The sequence below is a fragment of the Phodopus roborovskii genome, unplaced genomic scaffold, assembly GCF_943737965.1.
Source record: "Phodopus roborovskii unplaced genomic scaffold, PHOROB, whole genome shotgun sequence".
Classification (NCBI taxonomy): Eukaryota; Metazoa; Chordata; class Mammalia; order Rodentia; family Cricetidae; genus Phodopus; species Phodopus roborovskii.
Genome location: NW_026125391.1, coordinates 1,347,762 through 1,372,525, shown reverse-complemented (window position 1 = coordinate 1,372,525; position 24,764 = coordinate 1,347,762).

The window sequence follows — 24,764 nt, the reverse complement described above, 5'->3', positions numbered from 1 at the left end:
TTGACAAGTAGACCAATGAAATCCAATTGAAAATTCTGATATTAACCCACATACCTATGAATACCTGATTTTTGACAAAATAGATAAAATTTTACAATAGAAAGAGCATCTTCAACAAATGGTGCTGGCACAACTAGATGCCTACACTAGTGTGTAGATGACTGCAGATAGATCCAAGTATATTGCCATGCAAAAAACTCAAGTCCAAATGAATCAAAGACCTCAACATAAATCCAGCCACACTCAACCTCTTAGAAGAGAAAGTGAGAGGTACCTTTGAATGAATTGGTATAGTAAACAACTTCCTAAACATAGCACAAGTAGCACAGATACTGCTATTAACAATAAATGAGACCTCCTGAGTCTGTGAATCTTCTCTAAGGCAAAAGACACATTCAACAAAACAAAACTGCAGCCCAGAGAATGGGGTAATATCTTCACCAACTGCTCATCTGACTGATCTCTAAAATATATAAGAACTCAAGAAGCTAGTCACCAAAACACCAAATAATCCAGTTAAAAGTGGGGTACAGAACTGAATAGAGAATTCTAAATAGAGGAGTCCAAAATGGCTGAAAGACTCATAAGAAAGTACTCAACATCATTAGTCATCAAGGAAATGCAAATGAAGGCAACTCTGAGATGCCATCTTACTCTTGTTAGAATGGCTAAAATCAGAAACACCAATGACAGCTTATGTTGGAGAGGACATGGCAAGAGAGGAAAACTGTTACAAGTAAGGTGTTTCCCCACTGCCGGTCTGGTCCCCACTGCAGCGCCACCTGCAAATAACACACAGAGACCCTGTATGAGTTATAATGCTGTTGGCCAGTTACTTGTTTCTATAGGCTATCTCTGTCTTAAGTATTAACCGATTTCTATTAATCTAAGTATTTCCATGTGGTCTCATCTTACTGGAGAGAGACCTGGTGTTCTCTCTCCAGTCTCCCCATGCTGACTCCTCCCTACTACTTCCTATTTCCTCCTTGTCTCCTAGTCTCTCCTGTCTTCCTTTCCTATTGGCCAACAGTGCTTTATTCATTAACCAGTATGAGAAACATATTAACAGAATGACATCTCCCATCATCTCTTCTTTTCTGTCTAAATAAAACCTTATTCGTAACAGAGCACTTCTCCACTGCTGGTGACAGTGCAAAACATGTACAGCCATTTTGGAGATCAGTATAGCAGTTCCTCAGGAAAATGGAAATAAGCCTACCATAGGATCCAGCAATTCCACTCTTAGGCATGTACCCAAAAGATGTGCATCCATGCAACAAAAACATCTGGTCATCTATGTTCATAGTAGCCCTCAATATAAGAATGGATAAAAAAAAATGTGGTAATTGTACATAATAGAGTACTACTCAGCAGAAAAAACAAACAAACAAACCAAACAACAAACAAAAAATGGAATTTTCAAATTCACAGGCTAAGTGGATCTAGAAGAAACCATCCTGAGAGACGTAACCCAGTCACAAAAAGACAATAAGGTATGTACTTCCTCTTATATGGATTTTAGACATAGAGCAAGGGATTACCAGACTACAATCCACACTGCCAGAAAAGCTAGGAAAAAAGAAGTACCCTAAGATAGACATACATGATCCCCCACAGAAAAGGAAACGGATAAGATCTCCTGAGCAAATTGAGAGCAGGGGGTTCCATGAGTGCAGAGGTAGTTAGGAGAAAGAGAAGGGGAAGAGGGAAGAGAAGAACATGAAGGAGCAAGAAGACTGATTCAGGGGAGGAATAGAGGAGAGAAAGAAAAGAGATACCATAATAGAGGGAGCCATTATAGGTTAGAAGAATAATCTGGTGCTAGGAAAATGTTCAGATACCTACAAGGATGCTCCCAACTAAAAATCTGTGTAATAGTGAGAGGTTATCTCAAATGCCCCTACCTGATAATGAGATTGAAAACTACTTTATTATGTTATTCTAGAGCTTTCATCCAGTTGCTTATGGAAACAGAAACAGATACCCACAGCTTAACACTGAGCTGAACTCCTGGAATCCATTTTCAGAGAGGGAAAAGCAATGTGTAAAGGGGTCAACACAAGGCTGCAGAAACCCACAAAGACTGTTAACCTGAACAAGGAGGAGCTCATGGACCCCAGAATATTAGCTGGAAAAACAGCATAGGACTGACCCAGACCTCTGGACCGTGGGTCTCAGAAGTCCTGGGCAGTATATGATACCTCTGACATTGGCACCAGTATGTATCCTTGGTGCACAAAAGGACTTTGGGAGCACATAACCAATGGAGAAATACACCCTTATCCTTGAGGGACAGGTACAAGGGAGGGCCTAGGTCCTACCCCAAATGACCTGACAGATTTTGATGATCCCTCCCGAAGGGCTTACCCTCTTTGGGAAGTGGATGATGACTGGGACAGGGCGGAGACATGGGAGGTCGAGGGAACTGGGATAAATATGTAAAATAAAAAAGTTATAAACAAAAAGAAAAACAAGCATACAAAAAGCAAATAAAGTATAATCTGACAAAGCAAACAAATAAAAAGAAGAAAAAGCAGGATAGATTTACATGCTTGTATAAACACAGTAATCCTATAAAAACACAAGACTGGAAGTTGTAATATATATATATATATTTATGCAAAGGACCACTAAAGTCTTTTTTAAAAAATGCCCTGACAAAACATTATGGGACGCAGAACCTCCAAATATGGCCAGTGAGAGATCATTTTATGATGGTCATTTACCACTGGAAGTGTTTCCTGCCCCCAAAATTGGTTTTTATCCACAGCGATACTTTTTTTGAGATAAGCAGTTTTTTCATTTGTGTTTAATTCTCCTTTCTCAATTTACTTGTAATTTGCTTGTTATACTTTAATTTCTGTAGTTTCTTGTTTTACGTCCCCTCACCTTGAAGTTTTTCTTATTATGTTCCATGCCAATAAATAATTGAAATATCACAAGAGTTTTCTCTTTCACTTGGTCATTTATTTTCTTTATAGTACAACCCCCACTTAAGAAGTGTTTTTAAATTTTATTTCTTACTTATGCATATGTATCTTTATGAGTATGTGTAATCAGATGCCCTGGAACTGGGTTGTAGGATCTTGCCAGCCACCTCATATAGCAAGTGGGAATTGAACCCAAGTCTTCTTCAAGGGCACCAAGCACTTTTATCTTCCAACCATCTCTAGCTCCAACCACATTTTATAATTTTCTCTGCCCAGATGAATTTCTACCTAAATGTTGATTTTACTCTCTAGGACTACTATACAATGTGCTCTCAGTATTATCCATTTCTGAAAATGATCTATAAAGACGTGATCACACAAGCCACCAAATATTGAAAACACAAATCTAGAGCAACTGTGTGTGTGTGTGTGTGTGTGCGTGCGCGTGTGCGCGTGTGCGGGCACACGCACAGGAGCATGCATACATGTGTGCTGAGGAAATATAAGCAAATATCTACTAACCAAAACAGGATAACAAAGACAGACCAGAGAACAATTTCCACTCATGTGTAGTTTGAACTAACCTTCTAATTTCACTTAAATACAGGAGCAGGAATGATTTACAGGAGCTATGGGGACTCAAAGCCAAGTGTATGGTTTAAAAGCCTATTTCATCATGGGTGGCAATTTGTGCTAGCATCATTTGAGCACCTTGCCTAGCCTGCAAGGAGGTACACTGCAGTGCCTCAACCCAGCAATAGTTCTGCTTATTGCTGTTGTCATTCTGTGGAGGAAGTCTTACAAATCTAATGTTGAGTCTTGTTGATCCTGTTAGCTTTCTGAGATTTGATTCTACCTTCTCCTTCTAAAAGAGTGTGTTTCAATTTGGAGAGAATTATTAAACACAAAAAAACAGAAAATAAACCAATTTTGTCTTAATATTAATATCTGAGGAACTGGTGTGAACGGAGTCTCATCTGGGAAGCATGGCTATGATAGAGGTAAAAACTGCATGGAGAGTTGGTATATGATAACTTATGCATCTTATAGTCCTGTTCTCCAAAATGTCACCCAGGTAATTGTAGTGAGCATGCCATGACAGAAACACAAATGTAGCATTAATGTGCTTGTTTGTGTCTTATAACAGTGTCAGAATCTGTAAATGACAATGACTTCACAAGAAATGGTGATACAAAGTACAAAAATAGTTTTTTTTTTTTTTTTTTTGGCCAGGAATGCCACTTTCCATGTGAGATTGGCCACAATCTCCAATTTTAATTGCAGTAACAGGCCTGTCAGAAATGAAGATATTCTGAAAGAACACTTGTGTTTTTAAACTAAACTATTAAAATGTTATAATAGTGGATTTCAAATAATGGGAATTTCCCCAGGAATCTACTGGTGCAGAAGAGTTTTGTTGTAGAAAAAGATGTCATATACTTCTAACAATGTGTCAGAGGGTCAAAAGTGGAAGGAACTCTAGCAATATGTGGATATGAATGTGGTTGGCTGTCTACTTAATACTTTAAACTTAAATCTTACTTCAGGACTTAGAAGATGGACTTGGGGTGGGGGTGTTTTGGATTGCTTTGTCCCTTTTCCCAAAGCCACCCCATTGAATAAATTTCCTTATCCTGCTTTCCACTATTATTATGGCTCATTTACTTGGCCTATTGGTGGCTGAACTTGGCTTGGTCACAGGCTGCATCCCCTAAAACAGATCTGCTATTGTTAATAGTAACTGGAAGGCCACATATTACACATAGATTACAGAGTGCTGGCAAAGGATCATGGGACTGCAGCAGAATTCAGGGATCTTCAGAAGTCCTGAGAACGAAGAGAGATGATAGAGATAGGAACAGATACTTTTGATAGATAAGAGTATCAACCTTGCATCAGCAGCTGTTGTAAGTTAGGCTGTTGAGGTTCAGAGTTTGGGAGGATAGCTGCAGAGTAGAAGAAAGGACAAATTGGTCCAGATGAAGGAATAGACAGATTTGTCAACAGGTCTGGAATGGTGAACAGGCAGGTGTTCTCTGTTAGTCCTTGACACACTCACAGACAAGGTGGTCAGATCATAGGAGAATATGGACCATTATTATCACAGTCTTAAGTGACTGTCTCATTATGCAGCAGGAGAAGAATTCATAGCCTTCCCTTGGCCTGCTGTGTTTTGCCATTGCTCAGATCTGTTTTAAATTTCTGATAACCACGTACTGCTACAATACCAATTTTGGCCTTATAGATTCATAGTGTCTTGCTTTTCTGAATCTAGGAATAAGTCATTTTTCAGCCTGTGCTGGTTAGAAGGTTCTGGATCACATGTCTACTGGGGTGTAGATTAATCCTACATCCTCAAAATGGAGTCAAAGGCTGTTTACAAAATGGAGACTCCCAGAACAAGGCACAGCATGAAAACCCTAACATTGATTAGCAGCAGCATCCTTTGCTGCTTTAACACAATCCCTGAAACTTAGGACCTAATTCTGTGGGAATTTTTTTCAGAAAAATAACACTGGTAATTTTTTTTTTTTGTATGAATGACATTCTCCTTTCATCTCTGAATTTCCATGGTTTTCTCTTTTCTCTCATCATGCACTGTTTGTCATTTCTTTGGGCAGTGAGCCATGCTGGTGTGTCATATAATTTGTTTTGTTCAGTGGTTTCTTATCATGCATAGATGAAGTGCCTTTTTTATCACTCATTTAAATTATTGTTTTCCTCTGGTGATGGATTTTTGCAGTTTCTGTGTGTACTTTATTACTTGTGACTGAGGCATGCTTTCCTATTGGGAATCCAGCAGAGGATTATGCTCAGTATTACTTCATCTTCATTCAGCACCACACTCAGCAACATCACTGCACCAAGAAGTAAACAGCCATAGGTTACATTCAGTCAAATAGCTGCTAACTTCCTCTAGCTGCAACCTGCAATGTAATTGATTCTAGACTTTTATAACCTATATTAACATTGTTAATTTATTTTCCTAGTCCAATATTTCATGTAGTTTTACTTCTGGTTTAACTATAAAGAGGAAAGCAGTAAAATGACATGGACATTTTTCTTGCCGTTCTTTCTTTCCTAACTAAAATATGGAAGTAAAATTTTTATGAAATGTCATCTCTAATGATTTAAGTGCATGAATAAGCTATAGGCAGAGTTTGGAAATTCCTCTAAATCAAATGAACTCTTGTAGTTTACATGCATACTCACAGGGAGAGAAGGAGGGAGCAAATAGACATGGAAGGAGAGAGAAAAGGAAAAAGAGGAAGCATAAAAACAAACACAGATACATATACACATATGGAGAGACAAACACATAAAATACAGGGACATAGAGACAGACACACACAAACGCACAAAGAAGTTAAAAATGGAGATAACGAAAGTATTATTTTAATGAATTTAATTATTTTTCTTATTTTATATGTCAATCCCAGTTCCTTCTCCCTCCCTCCCTTCTTTCTTTCCAACCTCCCTCCCTCCCTCTCTTCTTTCCTCTCATGACCCTACCACCACCCTTGCAACCCACTCCACACTACACAGGGAGAATGGTGCCTTCCAAGAGGGGTCAACAAAATCTGTCAAGTCATTTGAAGTAGAGACTAGGTCCTCCCTCCTGCCTCTAGGTTAAAGGAGTATCCCTCCATGGGGAATGGGCTTCCAAAGTCCTTTTGTGCATCACTGTCTGAGGTCCCTTAGACTGCCCAGGCCTTCTAGCTTAGATCCATGTTCAGGGGGTCTGAGTCCATCCAATGCTGGTTTCCCAGCTATCAGTCTGGGGGCCCATTAGCTCCTACTTGTTCAGATCAGATGTCTCTATGTGTTTCTGAAGTCTGGTCTTGTCCTCTCTGCATCTGGATTCCAATTTGGCTCAGTGTTTCCCCAGTGTCTGCTTCTGTTTCCATCAGCTACTAGATGAGTTCTCTTTGATGGTGGGTAAGTTAGTCGTTGATCTCATTATCAGGGAAGGGCATTTATGGTAGCCTTTTCACTCAAATTGTTAATTGGGGTCAATCTTTTAGGTCTCTGGATATTTCTCTATGTTCAGCTTTCTCTTCAAACCTATAATGGATCCCTCTTTTATGCTCTTTCTCTCTTTCTGTCTTTCTCTTGTCTGTTCCTTCCCTGACTCAATCTTCCTAGTCCTCTCCTCCCCTCTCTTTCACCAGGCTTCCTCTCCACTCACTGCCCCCCACCCCCACTCCCAATATGCTCAGGAGATCTTGTTCCTTTCCCTTTCTGTGAAGGACCTTGTATGAATCTCTTAGATTTCTCCTTGTATCCTTGTTTCTTTGGCAGTGTGAATTATAGGCTGGTGAACCTTTGTTCGCTGTCTAAATTCCATATATGAGTGAGTAAATACCATGTTTCTCATTTTGTGACTGGGTTACCTGACTCAGGATAGTTTCTTCAAGTTCCATCCATTTCCCTGCAAATTTCAAGATTCCATTGTTTTTTGGGTTTTTGTCCCCCCCCCCCTGCAGAGTAGCATTAAGACAATTTCTTAAAGCTGCACTTCCTTTATATTTTCTCCCATGTTGATTTTGGGAAGCATGATTTCATCATTAATTCTTAAATTTAAAATGTTGTAAGACTTTTATGGGATTCCAATTTTTATTTCCATTCACTAGATGGAACAACTTGCAAACTCTTATAGAAGATAGGAATCTACTTTTTGTTCAGGACCTCAGAGAAGAAACATATCTGCCCAGAAGTCCTCTTCATCTACTACCAGTCTGCCAGTATTTACTAAGGTTTAGCTAAAATCTTGAAAACAGTGTAAGTGTAATTATGCTATTCATTCACATGAAGATCTGACACAATTCTAGTTAGTAGGTAATGTTTCAAGTCATTTACTATGATAAAAATAATTCATGGTTTAAGAATGTTAAACACGCTAGGTGTTGGTGGAACATGCCTTTGATCCCAGCACTCAGGAGGCAGAGAGAGGCACACATATCTGTGTGAGTTCCAGGCCAACCTAGTCTACAGAGTTAGTGCCAGGAGAGGTTCCAAAGCAATACAGACAAAAACCTGTCTTTAAAAAAAAAAAAAGATAAACAAAGTAATTGATATCCGTGCAAATAATTTATAGCAAACAACCAAAAGCAGTGGAACTTAGTCAAATAAAAATTTTTCAACACCTAGAGGATAAAGCGCAGACCTGAAGAGTTAGAACTGAAGTATCCAGGCTGAAGAGATTTATGAGGTCCAGAGCAGAGGGGATGAATAATAAACATTTCATGCAGATTTCACTGTAAATTTCATTAAGACACACATTAAGAAAGAATGTGCATTTATCATAGATCTTGACATGCAGGAAATACTCAGTAAATAAAAGAGAACCAATCTCAATGATTTTATTCTTTGGCCATATTGCTGCTTTCATGTGTATTGAAAAGTTACAAACTTCTTTTTGATCAGTTCCCATAAAACTTTAAAAGATTATAAAGTGTAAGGTGTAATTAAATAACCAAGTTTCATAAAACTCAATTGGTAACAAATACCAGTAATAAAATGATAATGATGGATAATAAATTTAATCTCATTCCTTAAAAAGTGGTTGTACTGAGTCAGTGGCTATCTATCTGTAGGTATTAAGGAAAAGGTAAAGGATTTAATCAAGACTGCAAATTGCTCTGAATGTTGTAGGGCAAACAGAAGCTGGAGTCTAAAGGAAGATAAAGAGTTAAAATGGAAAAGTCCAGAGCTCTGGTGAGGATTAAGAAGAGGTCATGCAGTGGTATGAAATAACCAATCTTGATGAATCAAAGGAGAAACCGTGCTCTGGGTCAATTATCACAGGCCACTTGGCTCCAGGAAGCATTGAAGAAACATGTAAAGCTATATTATCCTTTCATATATATATCCTTGCTCCTAATACAGCTAACCATAAGAGGCTAAGGTATAAGGATGGCTTCAAGCAAGGTGTGCTCACTTCAGAAAGGGGACCCCTGTGCACTCCATAGAAAAGGTACTAAATATGAGGTAACAAATGAACTGCAACTATATCTTGGTGAATATGATGAGTTAATTCTCTGACATGTTAAAGTCACAAACTCTTCATGAAATATGAAAACAAAGAAATAATTGTATATGTAACAGTATGATGTTATGAATGCTGACCAAGTGACAATTAGTAAACTGCCTGATTAAAGTGGAATTCAGAGATGGACAGAGAGGGATTTCAAATACCCCAAAACTGGGTGGACACTACATGAATATCACAGGATAATGCCCTGGTGAGATCATGTAGATATGCCTGAGGCTTAGCCTATGAAAGTCCTGCAGATTAACTACTCAGAAGAGTTTATACAAGCCTGGGCCCAGCTTCTACCATTACTGTATAACTTATACAATCCATAGAAATATACATTTTGAAATACCTATCTCCATTTCAGCAGTTACTCTCACTTGTCCTGAGTGGCTCAATTTTCTTCACTTTTATACAATAATTCTTAGTAAATCCTGCTTCCATGTTGCATATCCCATGAATATCTAGAGCAATAATCTTCTCTGGCATAAGTAAATAAACTTGGAGCAACTCTCTTAGATCTTTTATGATTGTGAGTATCTGTCATTTGAGGTCCTTGGGTCATTCAAAACTGATCCAAGAAATGTCTGATCACTCACTTCTGCATCACTATTATCTTGGTAGAGCAATAGATTCCCTTTGGCAATAGTATTATAATGTTTTCAGAACTGGATAAATATATTGTATTATCATTAACATTGTGTACTTTCCCATTAAATAAGCATTTATTCAATTCAAAACCTAAAGTGAACTTGAAAAAAAATCACCTTAATATTTTCTGTGAGTTAGAGACAACGGAGGGAGTCAGCTAATAGAATTGTAAGTATTACTTAAAAGTGTGTGTGTTTGTATGTCTATGCAGTATGTGTGTGTGTGGGTAGGTATGGGCATGTCTGATAGATGCTTAGCATACAACAAACAAAAATATTGTTAGAGTTGTAGCCTTTTATTATTATTACATTATTAATTGTGCTAAGTATCTCAGGTAGTTCTTGGATTGTTTATTGTCCCACCCATTCGTGTTTAATTTAATTCTTGGTCACCATTTTATACAAACAAGATATAACTACGTTTTCTGATACTTAATTTTTTGGACAAGGCTTAAGCAACATAAGATGTTTCTTACATATTTTTGTTTTTTTTATACATTTTTTAATTTATTTTTTTAAATTTAATTATGCTTTCCAACCACAGTTCTACCTTCCATCTTTCTTCCCTCCATCCCTCACCTCCCCCCCAGCCCAATCCCCACTTCTCCTCCCAAAGGGTAGGTGCTCCCATGGGAAGGAGGCAAAAGCTTGAAGGCTATAATAAGATACAAAAATGGTGAATATATATATATATATATATATATATATATATATAATTTTATCCATTTCATTTTATAGTGGCATTTAATTTGTCTCTAGGTCATCTTAGATTCTGAATGAAATATGCCAATTTTTTTTTATACTTTACCCTTTACCTTGGGGGGGGATATGGGATATCATAGCAAACATTTTAAAGCCCGATGGATTAGGATGAAGCAGGATAGGCCTCAGTTTGCTTTAGGAAGAGAGCACACGTTGTTGTTAACGAACTGGTATACAGATTCTTTTCCTTTACCCTCTGAAAATCTCATCTACCTATGTGGTCTCCTTACCTCAACTTTAAACTGGCACAATCTGGTTCTTTCTTCTGAAGAGACTAAAAATCTTGGTTACCATCTCTTTATCATTAATCAACTAAAACCTGCTAGTGAATTTCAACTAATTGTTTTATTGAAAGTTGAACTATTTCAAAAACTCTCTCTCTCTGTGTGTGTGTTTGTGTGTTTGTGTTTTTGTGTGTGTGTGTGTGTTTGTGTGTTTGTGTGTGTGTGTGTGTGTGTGTGTGTGTTACTCAAGACACCTATTTGTCAGCTCCTTAATCTATAAATGTGGAGGAGACAGATATGGCACATAGGAAAATGACAGTTTATAAATGGAAAAGGGTAAACCCCATGTTAGGATTAGGATGAGATGCTCAATTTAAATTAAGCATGTTAATTATGTCAATCAAAGCAGGCTTTTGTTTGCAGGCTTTCAAAACTTTGATAGCAGGACCTTGGTAATCCTCTTAAGGAGGAGAAGATGTCCAAATATGGGAGAAGACCTTTGTGGCTAGCTTTAGAAATTTAATCTATTATTTTTTCTCAAGACAGAGGGAGAAGGGTAAGTCCTCTCATAGCCATTTTTGTCATGCTGGAGCTGGATAGAGTCCCTTCAACTAGTAGCACGTAGGCAGGATAACACATGGGAAATAGCTTCTGTCTTCAAAGTTAAATTTTAATAGTATTTTACACCTGGAATGAGCATCACGGAGCTTGGGAATAAAGGTAAAACTTTATGATAAACATAAAAAGCTAATGTGATGTCTTTTAATCTTTCTGTAACTGCTTACAACTTTTCATATGACAAACATGAAAACAAATATTCTCAAGTTTGTAGCAATAAATGCTAATTCCTTCAACTGTCAAATCCTTCAGGAGCCTACACATGTTAACTTTTTTTTATTTTTATAAGGCTAGAAATGTAATTTCCAGCAATAGTCTTATAATGCCACAACAAATGTGTGCTATGCTTATATGTAATATATAAAATAGAAATAAAACTAATCTAAAGTTTACTGTGCTCCACTTTTCAGTTTTTCATGTGACTCCAGAAGTTAGTAATAATCTACTATATTGTCAAAGTATAAATTATTGAAATATACATTTATATAATGTCTATGTATTGATGCCACCAAAATATAGTTCTTAGCTTAAAGACAAAAACTAGCTTATTCTGGAGTAAAATGGGTACTGATGGCCTAATAATACAGATTAACGTTGCTCATATTCCATATTCCAAAGTGGCAAAGAGAAGTCACAAATCAAGAGAGTACCCCAATACACAGGCCAATCCTTAGCAGAACAACCCACCCCAAAGTGAGGAACTTTCTGTACAGGCCTTTGCTGATATCTCCAGCATCCTTAGAATTTTCTTTGATGGAAGGGAGTGATCACTTAAAATATTCCAAATGCATCACCTGATAATCACAAGTATGTTAAGTCAAGCACAGTCGTGATCAAGGAATAGCTTATTAATTGGCAGTGGAAAGCCAAGATCAATTGAATTAGTCTCTCAGTCTGTAGCTTTGCAAATTCTCTACAGTCATTAATATTTTAATCAGTCAACTAGCCTGTCATAAAATTTGGGAAATATTTCATCATATAACTGTTATATGACAAGACTTTTTGTTTCAAGATGCAACACACATGTCTACTCAATCCAGACAGGGAGCCTATGACAGTGCAATGTACAGATCAATAAAGCATTACTTGGTGAACCAAAGGGTGCTATTTGGATAATTTGCATGAATATGGGTAAGGGGTTAGTTACAAGAACAGAAATGATAGAAAGACAGTTACGTCACTAAAATTTATTTCAGCACTAATGGCAGCTCCAAAATTAGGAACATGGAGCATACTACACAGCCTGCTAGTAGCTTAACAGGCTGAACAGTATCCTCTCCAAGTGATAGGGAGCAAATGTCTTTGAGGAAGCTCATCTGTCTTCTGCTTCTTCCAGGCTAGTCTGGAAAAGTCTTCTTTGGATATCAGCTCATATAAAGACCGTATTTACACTTATCTCGTCTGAGAGTGACTCTCCTCAGTAACTCTTGGGAGGGATGAACCTAATAGATTCATGCTAGTAGAGAGTGAAGCTATATGGAAATGTTAACCTTTTGTCTTAAGGAGCTTTCTTGCAGGATAGACTGTTCAAATTGTGGAGGAAATTTCATCCATAACATAAGAGGACAACAACAACAAAAAGTGGTAAATTAACACAGTTTCCAATACAATGCCATGCACATCATGAAATCAGTGGTACAACAAAGCAGACGTTTTTGTTTAAGTTCTCAAATGTTTCCTCAAGGCATAATTGGTTTGGGAGTTGGTGGAATATATATAGACTATTCATAATACATCCCAAGCAATTTATCTAATAGGCACATGGATGTTAAGCAACATACAGAGGTAAGCAATAAGTGACCAGTCAAGGGGGATAATGGTAGCCCATTATAATTGGCTACAGTTTTTTATCATCTCTGAAATTATTCAAGTTCCAATCAATCAATCTACTTATGAAGACTATACAGTGTACGGTATGAGTTTTTCTGGAAATATCTAGTCACCATATTATTTATATGAAATAAGTTGCAGAAATTAGATGTTAAGCAGTAATGAAATGAATTTGGTTAGGATCCCTAGGTGTTTTTGGATGCTGACACCTCTCTGGCATTTCCTGTGTTTTAATTAGAAACTTTGGATGTAAATTACAAAATTTTCATAAGGTAGAAAAATATACAATCTATTATTTTTTCTGTATTTCAACATCATTATGAAATATCTTTGTGCTCAATTGCTGCTTCTCTGGAAATAATCTTATGCCTATAGTGTTGTTTCTAATATAAGCACACATGTATAAGCTCCCTTATGTTATATTTGATGCTTCAGCATTGTTCTAAGCCCCTACTCCTTATAGCTTCTTTTTCCTAACCAAATGCCAACAAAATGAGTTTTATGAAGTCCTAGTGCTTTTTCAAATTGTATTAACAAGTTCATTGTAGTATATCACTACCCACACATTCCAGCTGCTTCTGGGTTTTGGCTACTGAAGGGTTGTGGAGCCATCCTAAGCAGGTACTCTAACTTGCTTTTCCAATATACATTTCTTATTATTTCTGCATCCCAAATAACTAGCAAAAACAAAAATACCATGATATGCTTTCTTATGTGACCATGTGACATGAGAAAATCAATTTACCATGTGGCGATTTCAAAGAAGCTTGGTTTCCTTGTCTAAAGCACTTACTCTGTGGTGACATACCTTCAGCAACGAGAAGTACTAATGTTGATTAGGCTGCAAGCAGAAAATGAGAAAAGATTGTTTTAAAGTAAAAAAAAAAATAAAATAAACAAACAACCAAAAAGAGAAAATGAGAAGAGTCTTGTATCTCATGCTGTCATAGAACTTCTATCCTGTCTCCAAGTGCTTTCTTGTACATCCTTGAGGAAAACAGTCACAAAAAAATTCTGTAAATTGAACCACTACAGTGAACACTCTAACACCTGTATTTTCCCAATGTAATGAACTCAAAATGTGACACATAATTTATCTTCATTTCCTAATAGCCACAATAACTCATCTTTTAATAGTCCACTACTGTGTTTGGGATTATGTACTTAAATCTGTCCGTCAAGTCCAAAATGTGGAATTTGCAAACTGACTCTAACCGTTTCTGTACCTTTCATGTTCTTCAGGACAATCCAAGCATCAATTTTTCTCTACCTTCAAACTACTGTTCTGAGATCCTATACTGTACAAGTTCTCTACAATACGATTAAGAAGGATTGGGGTTGTGATCTTCAATAGCCAGTAGAGTTCTCCTGGTGCTTGAGAGATCTGAAATTTGGCTAAACCAAGGTTCACAGTTTTGATGCAAATCAATGATAATAAATTATTATTTTTATTATCATTATTTTATAACTAGCCAGTGTAAAACAAGTTGAGATTTTGTTAAAGATACTTTAATATGGATCAGTAAGATGGATCAGAAGGTAAGGCTCTTGCCACTCAAGACTAGTTTTTTTTTTTTTTTTTGAAGTTATAACATATTTTTTATTTATTATTTTACATGTCGATCCCAGTTCCCTCTACCTCCCTCCTTCCCTTTTACCCTCTCTGCCCTCTCACATGCACTCTAACCACCCTCCCCTCTCATCCCCCCACCCCAATTCCATATGTATGGGAATGCCATCCAGTTGGGGTCATGTAGATCTGACAGGTCATTTGAGGTAGGGACTAGGGCTTCTCTCCTGTCCCTGTTCGCAAGGTCCTTTTGTGCATCCTAGTTCCACTGTCTGAGGTCCCTTAGACAGCTCAGTCCTTCTGGCTGAGACCCATATTCAGGGGGGTGAGTCAGTCCCATGCTAGATTCTCAGCTATCCGTCTGGGGACTGTTAGCTCCTCCTTGTTCAGGTCAGCTGTCTCTATGTGTTTCTGCAGCCTGGTCTTGTCTTCTCCATCTGCATCTGGATTCTAGTTCGACTCAGTGTTTATGTATGGGTGTTTGCTTCTGTTTCCAACAGGTATTAGATGAGGGCTCCAGGAATAGAAGACAGGAGAGAGAGAGAGAGAGAAAGAGAAAGAGAGAGAGATAGAGAGACAGAGACAGACAGAGAAAGACACACAGAGAGAAAGAGAGAGAGAACATAAAAGAGGGAGCCAAAATTGGTTGGAAGAGAAAATTGAACCCAAAGAAAGCTCTAGAGACCTGCCAGACCGCTGCCAACTAACAATTTTAGCATCCGTGGAAAGTCTACTATAAATGCCCTTCCTGGATAGGGAGATCAACAACTAACTTATCAAGACGAGTTTTTAATCTCTCCAATCCACAAGGTTTGGAGACATTTGACTCCAAAAATTGTATTCTGACCTCCACCTTTATGCCATAGCATGTGCATGCCCCTATACATATAAAACTTATACACAATAGTTATAAATACATTAAATGTTTTGAAAATATATTTTAATATAGGCTTAAGCATGGGAATTTAAAAATAAGGGCTTAGGAAAACATAACAAGCAGAATCATTGGTGATTTCATTAAATTTTAATGATATCAGAATATACAATACAACACGGGTGTGGCCTTTACTAAAAAATAGTACTTTACTTTCTTTATATGCTCTTTAGAAGATGTATGGTAGAATATGAGAGGCAGTGATGTAATAGCCTCATGAAGGGACCAACTCATCTATATTTCAGTAAAATTTATGTCTCAGTGGGTCACTGGCACCCTATATCTGACATAGTACCTGCTAACCAGGAGATCTGCCTTCTTTCTTTCTCTCAAGAGTATAAAGAAGTTATACTCTTAGAGTCAGTTCTAAATGGCATCCCTAAGCAATGTATTCTCCTACTACTCCAGACAAATCACCCATATACAACTGCTTTGGGATGGCTAAGGTGGCCTCTGATTTGTCTGCTGTGTTATCTCTCCCACCTATGCACATCTGAGATGAGAAAGCCTCTACTGCCCCAAGGATTCTCTGATTTGCCTCCCATTTACTTCACATTTTGGTGAATCTTGTAGCAATTGTTTTCCAAAAGTTGTTAGGAAAACTAAATGTGATCCCTCAGGATAGTTCCTTAGGGACAAATAAGGTCATAGGGATTCAGGAAAGTAAAAAATTTCCCCTGGAAACAAAGTTGGTAATCATGTCACAGTTTCTCAGGTGACCAGGAAAAGGAATGGGGAGGACTGCCTGAGGTCACATATATAATTTAGCTTGATTCACTGTCATTTTACCATAAACTGTCTACATAAGGAAGGTGTACTATCTCTATGTAGTGTTTTCCTTCACAGAAAATATTAATTGTGCTAGAATTGCTGCTTCTCGGTTGTTGAAAGGCAGAAACCACACCATGGAAGGAAAGGCATCATTTTCTTCTCAAGTCTACGCAATTTTCTTGTCTTTTTATCCTGTCTCCATAGACACTAGACAATAAACTTTTATATTCTTGCAATTTTATTTTCTTTGGTTCTTTTTCACACTCGACTATATTATGTATTCTCTAAGGAATAGGAAAATTTCTAAATTTATTGAAATAAGAAATTTCCTGAAAGGTAAAAGTTTTAACTTTTAGCATTATTTGCTATTGATTGCCCTTTTCCTTAAGCATCTCCATGTAATTCATTCTCAGTGAACTGAATCTACAAGCAAAACTGCATTCAGTACAATCGGAATGTCCTTATAAGAAGAATAGCATTATTCTTCTGGGTCTCAGGTGAGGGCTTTGAGCAGCAGATATGATCACTAGGGCTGATGTTTCTTGGCAGAAATCTATGTACATAAGTACAATTAACTTAAGAGTACTAAGTAGATTCATGTTCATGGGAGGATACAGCAAATAAATGACGTCCATGACCAGAATGTGGGCCTTCACCAGACTTTAAATTTTACAACTGTGAGAAACAAAATTTCATTTCTACCTCCTCATTTTTAACATTTTGTTATTATACACTCTAAGAATCATGATAAAAATTATTTTCTATGCTAATTACGAATTAAAAGGTAGGTAAATCATAAGAGCAAAAGATAGCAGCATAGAAATTTCAAAGTACTGCAGACAGCAGCAAATAGAACCAGCATTTGAAGAAGGGAATTTAATGGGAGTGAGGAAACACATGTATTCAATAGGCCCAAAGTAAAGAAGACCATATGCCCCACAGAGACTGATGGGAGGTAGCTGAGGGAGTTGAAAATTTGGCATCTTACTTAGGACTAAAAATTTTTATGTCTCTGAAGAGGCTTCCTCTCCGAATTTAGGTTTGGCCAGTTTGAAGAAAGGAAGAATAAATGCTCATAACTGCTCTGAAATATGTCCTGATTTGGCCTGGAACCCCTTAAGCCAGTCTATCAGCAGGGGACCCTACAAGGCCTTTGTCTTAAACTGCCAGTCTTTTGTCTCAAGTCAGGAGGGTGAGAAATAAACTTAGCCATGGTAGCACCCTAGAAAATAGTCTTTAGAGTGGATATTGCATCTTATTTTCTTTTTTCCAATATGGCCACAATGGATAAATCTCTCTTTTCTCCCTTCTTTTTACTACTACATTTATTTGGCTCAAAAAGTGGGTGCCTGGACTAGCTTATAAGGGCTGTCAGGCTTCAGACTCTGACCCTCATAATTCCCTTCACCCTGCCTATTTCAAGTGTATAGGAACTTTGTATGGGACACTTTATGAGGTTAAAAATGTTGAAATTTGTGGCTTGTCATTGTCCCAAAATGCAAAAATAAAAAAAAAATGCAAAAATAAAAAATGTGCTTGTTTATATAACTGTTTATACTCAAGTATTTTAAATAAAGAGATGTGCAGTATGTAAACCTATGGAGAGTAAAATAGCTTCAGTTTAGATTTCCAGACTGTCTTAAATCTTTCTAATAAAGAAACTTGTGTATTATTTAAAACTCTAATCACTCTTTTCCTAGGTCTGGGTGAATTGAACATGTCACTATTAAAATCACAGCAGTCTTTCTAACATAAAACTCACCAAGGGAAAGATAAAGATATGAATGCAATAAGAATTTTTTCACACTCTACAAAGTCTTTCCTCTTGTTAAGCTTTAAAGATTTTCTAGTGTTTGCCCAGATTAGCAATATTTCTAAAATATGTGATGGCTGTTAGACTGCCTACAGTAAACGAAGTGGTGTCAGATATGAAGGAGGTAATCTACTAGCTATTTGAAATTCAATACTTTGGGAAGTAGAAATGAGGTCTGCATTTACACTTAATATTATTTGTGACATTCAAGTTTGGAGAGAGTTCCTTCCTTGTTTTGTCTGCCAAGCACACCCTTTCTCATTTTAGAAGAAATTTGTGAGAAGCCCATGGACAGTGCTAACATGAGCTCTCATCATAACAATTGGGCCTTACCTCAAATTCTGTCCATGTCCCCTTCCTTACACTCACCACATCCTCTATTGTACCTTTCAAGTTAGATATAGGATTAATCCACCTGAATTTCATGCTGTATCATCTTGATGTTTAACTCTTTATTAAATTATCTTTCTAAAAATGGTGTGTGTGTGTGTGTGTGTGTGTGTGTGTGCATGTTACTAGATTAATGAATGTTTGAGTAAACAGAGTAATGGGCAGTTTTAAGGACAGGACAATACATTGCAAAGGTTCCTTCATCTTGTATTTTTATTGAGGGCATTTCAGGTTTGACTGAATTTTAATCTCTTTGATGGAGAATCCTATGTTAAATTGCTAAACTCTATTCTGGGAAACCAAGGTCAAGATGTCCTTTCCACCTCAGCTTTCCATAAATTTCTGAACCACTGAGGTAGGTTGTCAAAAGAACAGCAAGCACTCCTAATCCCTAATCCCATATTTCTGTCCCATCAAAATATCTGCAAATTAGTGATGCACCAAAAAGTTATACATGATGAGTTCCCAGAATACCACAGCAAAGCAATGTAAAAGAATACCAAATATATCAATGGTGGTTGGATACAAATAAGAAAGGAGGATCCAAACTTGTTTGCAAGGCCTATCTGTGGAGTACTGAGTCTTCATGTTTTCTTTGGTGAGCAGGAGACAGGACTGTCCTTAGCCTACAGAGATGCTCTGGAGTGACTGCAGCTTCTTCCTAAAATAATTTTCTTTGAATATGAAAACAACACATTTCTCTTTTACTTTCAAACTATCCATTGTACTAATTTTAAACATTGCTCCATAAAACTATGAGGAAAGCATGTCTCATAAGTACAAAAGGTTAGGAGACACTGTGATCTTTATTTTTTTCTTTTAATTTCCTAAACTAAAAAAAAATATTAAAAAGACTACTCTTTTACCTAGACTAGTAGGGATAAGTGAGACATAGTAGGGAATCTCCCATGAGGAAGGCTTAGAACAATTCTATCAAGGTGACGTAATTCCCGATGTAAGATGATTGCACTCCTTAAAATAGCCTTTTGGTTTCTTTGTTTGTTTGTTTTGCTTTTTGTTTTTGCTTTTGTGGGGGCTTTTGGAGATAAAATAAGTATTTGGTAATTACTAACATTAGTTCATATAATCAGGAACAAACACTTGAAACCACAAGTTTTTTTGTTTTTGTTTTTTCAGTTACTGAGTAACTTACATAGATTAAGGATCAGGTTTTGAGCAAGGAGACTTCAGTTTTGTAAAGACTCTATATAAACCTACAAATGGTTACCAATTGGAGGTAACTTTTAGGTTAGTAATGCTGGCATTTAACGTCTGTAAGATCTAGAATTCCACCTTGTGAAGACCTGAGCAGGCCCTGTGAATGCTGCCTCAGTCTCTGTGAGTTCTTCTATGTGTCAGTCCTGTGTTAGAAGGCTTTGTTTCCTTGCTATCTTTCAGGCTCCATGGCTCACAAATTCTTTCTGTCCCCTCTTTCACAGAGTTCCCAGTCTCTAGGGGAGAAATTTGCTGGAGAAATCCCATTTAGCATAGAGTATTCCAAGGTGTCTCACTTTTTCCATGTTGTCTGCTTTAAGAGGTCTTTATATTTATTCACATCTTCTGTAGGAGGGAGACTTTTTAATGATGGTTAAGCAAAGCTAAGCAAAGCACTAATCTATCAGTACAGTAGACTATCTTCAGCAGTCATTTATTGATATGTCCCTTTAGCAGGACTGTTGTTATGAACAGTTTCCCACCAGTCTGGTCCCACAGCTCTATCAGCCCCAAAATAACACAGAGACTCTATTATATAAAACTCTTGGCCAATGGCTAGAGCTTCTTATTGGCTAGCTAGCTCTGTCTTAGCTATTAACTAGTTTCTATCAATCTAAGTGTTTCCACGTGGTATTACTGGAGAGTCTAGACTGCTTATTCCTCTCATGGCGTACATCTTTACTCCTCTCTACTACATCTCCCAGAATCCTCCTTGTCTCCTAGTCCTGCCTATCTTGCTTTCTTTTCTGCCAAAAGGACTTTATTCATTAACCAATAAGAGAAACATATTTACAGACATCTCCCATCATCTCCCCCTTTTCTGTCTAAAATAAAAAAGAAGGGTTTTAACTTTAACATAGTAAATTATAACAAAATAATTATCAAAAAGAACTATAGTTAACAATATTTAGTCCATTAACCTTTAACAAGCATTCAAAAAAATTCCATCATCTATCCTATCATTTTGAGTCTAAAGTCTTATATGTAAATTATCTGTAATCCTAACTGAAACCATAACTATCTGTCTTCTACTACATCAAAGACCACAGAAGGATAATATATAAACTTTAGAATTGATGGAGACATCTCACTAACAAGTCAGTCATTCAAAGTTCTTCTGTAAATTGGAGTATCTATCTTCATCTCATAGGCCATAGTGTGTCTGGCAGACTCCTCAGCAAAGCAGGAAATTTCAAAATGTCCACCTGTGTTGGCAGTTTGATAGTCACTTTTCTCTGTTTCATGTATAGTGTCTGGCAGACTCTTCTATGAAGTAGGAACTCTGCAGCAATGTCTTTCTTGTTTCAGCAGTCACTTTTCTGTGGATCTTGCATGTTCAGTTTATACAGTATACAGTCAAACAGTCCAGAGAAGAGCAATTTCTTGCCCAAATGGCTAGTCTTACCATATTAGATGTCCATTCCATAATGAATTTCTTAGATGTCCATCTTTCTTTGTGACACAAGTGATGTTGCCAGGAACAGTTGTGCCTCACTGTTAAGAAAAAACCTAAACCATTTTAAATGCCATATTTGGTAGGTCTTTGAAAATTTTGAGGAATGCCTATCCATTTGAAACATATCTCTCTCTATATATAAAAACCTAACAAACCTAACTATAAGTTTTGGCTATTATAGATAACTATCTATACTTTGTACTTAATTATACATTACATTTTAAATGAGCTATATATATATACACAATACTTAAATAAAAATAGAAATATACATATCACAAAAATTGACTTTAAATTTGTATCAATAAATAAAAATCCATTCTAGAAGTATTTGTTTGTATACCATAATCCAATTTTTACCTTTAAAAAGAAATTGGTTGTGATCAATAACCATTTAAACTAATCCCATTTAAATGAAAACAAACATTTATAGACATTTGGGAAATTTGGGTATCTTTTTTTTCAAACTGCTTCCTGCAGATTGGGGATGCTGTATGCACAATAGCATACCGTATCCAGACTCTGGGTATATTTTACACTTTTACATGGCTTTTCTATTACTCTATTTATTTTATTTTTATTTTTTCCTTTTATGAAACAGGGTTTCTCCGTGTAACTTTAGCTGCCCTTGAACTCACTCTGTACCAGGCTTGCCTTGAAGTCACAGAGATCTTTTTGCCTCTGCCTCCTGAGTTTTGGGATTAAAGTGGAAGTTCTTTGTACCCACATTATAGACACCATTTTTTTAAGAGCAGTTTCCTGCCAGGCTGGCCCCACAGCCATATCAGCCCATAACACACAGAGAATCTGTATTAGATATAAAGCTGATGGCATGTTACTAGTGTTTCTTATTGGCTAGCCCTGTCTTACATATTAACCCATTTATATCAATCTAAATGTTTCCACATGTTCTTATCTTACTAACAAGAGTGTCCAAACCTCTTGGACCTCTTATGTCTCTTGGTCCTACATTTCAATGCCTCTCTAACACATTTCCCAGAATCCTCTTTGTCTCCTAGTCCCATCTATCTTATTTTCCTATTGGCCAACAGGGCTTTATTTATTAACCAATAAGAGATACATATTTACAGAATGACATCTCCCAGCATGACAATATTTGGTTTGTCACTAAGTTTCAGCCCTATCTGCTCTTAGGTTCTTGGCCTATACCCTGGTGGTGTTGAGTATAGTTCCATCTAGTGGAGTAGGCCATAATTCACAACAGATATCAGTTGATTATGTTAACTTGTTTTGTGCCACAGTTTTACTATCATGTCCTACATGCAAGCTTTCATTGGTTATTGAAGGTTTTGTACCTGGATTGGTGTTTACCATTCTCCTTTGAATGAATACAATATACTGTCTGGTACCATGACCATAGAGGTGAAGTGTTTATGTAGGCACCAGCTCAACTTCTCTATGTTCAATGTGTTGAGCAGGTATTGTCTTTAGCCATAGACTATTACTGTCTATTTGTGGAGAACATGTAAGCAATAGCCTGGGTTCTTCAGGAGTTACAATGGGACCCATTTGCCCAACAATTTGAATAGATGTAACCCATTCTCAGTACTGTAAGCTTTGCTTGATGAAAAGAGATGTCCAGTTTGGGATGCTGTTGCTTTCATATATGCATACATTTTATGAATATTCAATTCTGTTTGGTTTTCATACTAGCCCTCAAATGGGTTTTAATTTTAGCTGTACCTTTTCATAGTCTCTTCCTATCTTCTCTCTCCTCCCTCAAAATTTTATCCAACTCTGCCCTGTCCATCCATAACTATTTCTCCTTCCTAGGGAGATACATCTAGTGCTTACTCTATAATTAGGTCACATGCCTTAAATACTTGTATTTTATAGTCTTTATACAAATATGGAGAAAACTGATTACTTTCCTTCATCAGTTTCTCTTTCTATAGTAAACTTTGATTTCTCATACTTCCTAACTTAGCCACAATGATCTTAGATCATGTACTGATGCTGGAAGCATTTTCTCACTGTCAATAATGTCGTTGATGGCGGGGCGTTAGTGGTGAGTGGTGAACTACTTTAACCCCAGCACTCAGGAGGCAAAGGAAGGCAGATCTCTGTGAGTTCAAAGCCAGCCTGGTCTACAGAGCAAGTGCCAGGACTGGCTTCAAAACAATAAACAATACAGAGAAACCCTGCCCCCAAAACTATCTATCTATATATATATATATATATATTGGTTGCAATAATGAACATGAAGGTTTCAGAGTCCTTAGTGTTAAAGATACAGCCCCAACAGTAAAGAGCACATACTGCTTTTTCAAAGTATAGTTCCCATAGCCCAGGTGAGTGACTCACAATATCCTGTGAGTCCAGTTTCATGGGATCTGACATTCTTTTAGGAACCTTCAATCACAGATGCACAGATGTACACACATGCTCATGTGTACATGCACACTTAAAAAGAATTATCGGCTTTATTATGTGAAGACCTATGCAACTCCTTGACCTTCCCCCATATTTCTTCTGTCAAATCCCTACATACCATTCACTTTCACCCACACTGGTTTCAATAAACTACATTTTATGTTTTATATGAGATTCTTGCCTTAAGTTGTAAATGTCTCCAGATTTAAATTATTTAATGGGGGTGAGTGAAAAGGATTGTACAAAACTATCTTTAAAAGTAAAAGTCAAATAACTGCTTTTATTGCTCAACACTGTTTGTAATCACAAAGTTGCTCAAATTATCAAAGAATAAAGCTATGTGAGCAGAATTCTGAGAGCTTGTGAGAAAACTCCAAGAAAACAAGACCAGAGTCTTATTACCTCTGTTCTTCCTAAAAACAGATTTGTTCTTGGAATATGCTTTTGTACCCCTTCCAGATTCAGTAAATAGGAATAGGTTTACTTCAGATTTCCCATTATTTTTCTTATTTTGTTACTCAAAAAAAAAAAAATGTTTCCAAGCATGTCATGTTCTTGAGTTTCTATAGAGTCTAAAGTCATGTGAAGTTTGTTCATGAGGCATTGCTAATCCTTACAACATAGCTTGTATAATGCTGTAAATCAAGTTGGGTATTGCATGAGAATTTGGTTTTCCCTCATGTTTAGGCACTGTCTTCTCAGGTTTATGCAACTAGAATGATGACAGACAAATAGGTAAATATGTATGTAGATGGCCAGTCCACTGCAATGTTTCTAGAAAGTAATCCTGACCGAATTCTATCTTGGTTAGTATAAAAACCTTTAATAAAAGCTTTCTTTAATTTGGCCAAAGTGGTGGGACTAGTTTTTCTTCAGCAAATCTCTGGATTAACATTTGGAACCCTGCAGAGAGATAATTCTACCCCAAATTCTGAATATACACTCTTCACTCTTCACTCTTCACTCTGTCTCTGGGAACAAAGATCAACCCTTATTCTAGCCCCACCCTAGCCTGTAGTGAGTGGGAATTAGCAAGCATTTTTTACAAGTCTCCAATTTTGGTAAACCATAGAAGCTTTTGTTTTGTTTTTTGTCTGGTTTCTAGTTGCTGATTTTGGGGTACCCTACTCATGAGTGAGGAGGCCCTGTCAAGGATTATATAACACTGTG